Source organism: Pteropus vampyrus, unplaced genomic scaffold (assembly GCF_000151845.1).
Source record: "Pteropus vampyrus isolate Shadow unplaced genomic scaffold, Pvam_2.0 Scaffold56, whole genome shotgun sequence".
Classification (NCBI taxonomy): Eukaryota; Metazoa; Chordata; class Mammalia; order Chiroptera; family Pteropodidae; genus Pteropus; species Pteropus vampyrus.
Window position 1 is genome coordinate 3,517,600 of NW_011888837.1, and position 516 is coordinate 3,518,115.

Genomic DNA, 516 nt, shown 5'->3' on the forward strand with positions numbered 1-516 from the left:
TATGGCATTAAAGTAGGGAGAGTGGCCATAGCATAAGGGCACTGAGACCTCCAGTGCTGGGGAGTTAGAGAGGCCCCAGAGTATAAATGGAGATGCTAAAAATAAACTTTATCTCCTTAATAATTTACCTTTTGCAATCACAAACTCATTCTATTTTCCTTGCTCTTTATCTTCTCCTATATCTATTCTTGTCAAATTTCAATTTGTTAAAATGAGACCTACACCTCTAAGTTCATGCAACCAAGGCTGTTAAAAGATTAATTGAATGTTCAGATCTCCTTGAGTTTCCTCTACTGGGAATAAACACCCTGCCTACTCTCTTCTCATAATGAAATCTGAAGGCACCTTATCTAGTTTGCTCTCCTGATTTCTGCCGTCTCCTCCTCAGTGGCCACGTTTTCCACTAGGGTACCTCGCTTATAAATTATCTTATTGTTTTTCCTCTGCCTTCCCCCAAACACAATAGATTTTAAATCCCTTGAGACAATGCCAGCATCTTATTCATCTTTCCATTCT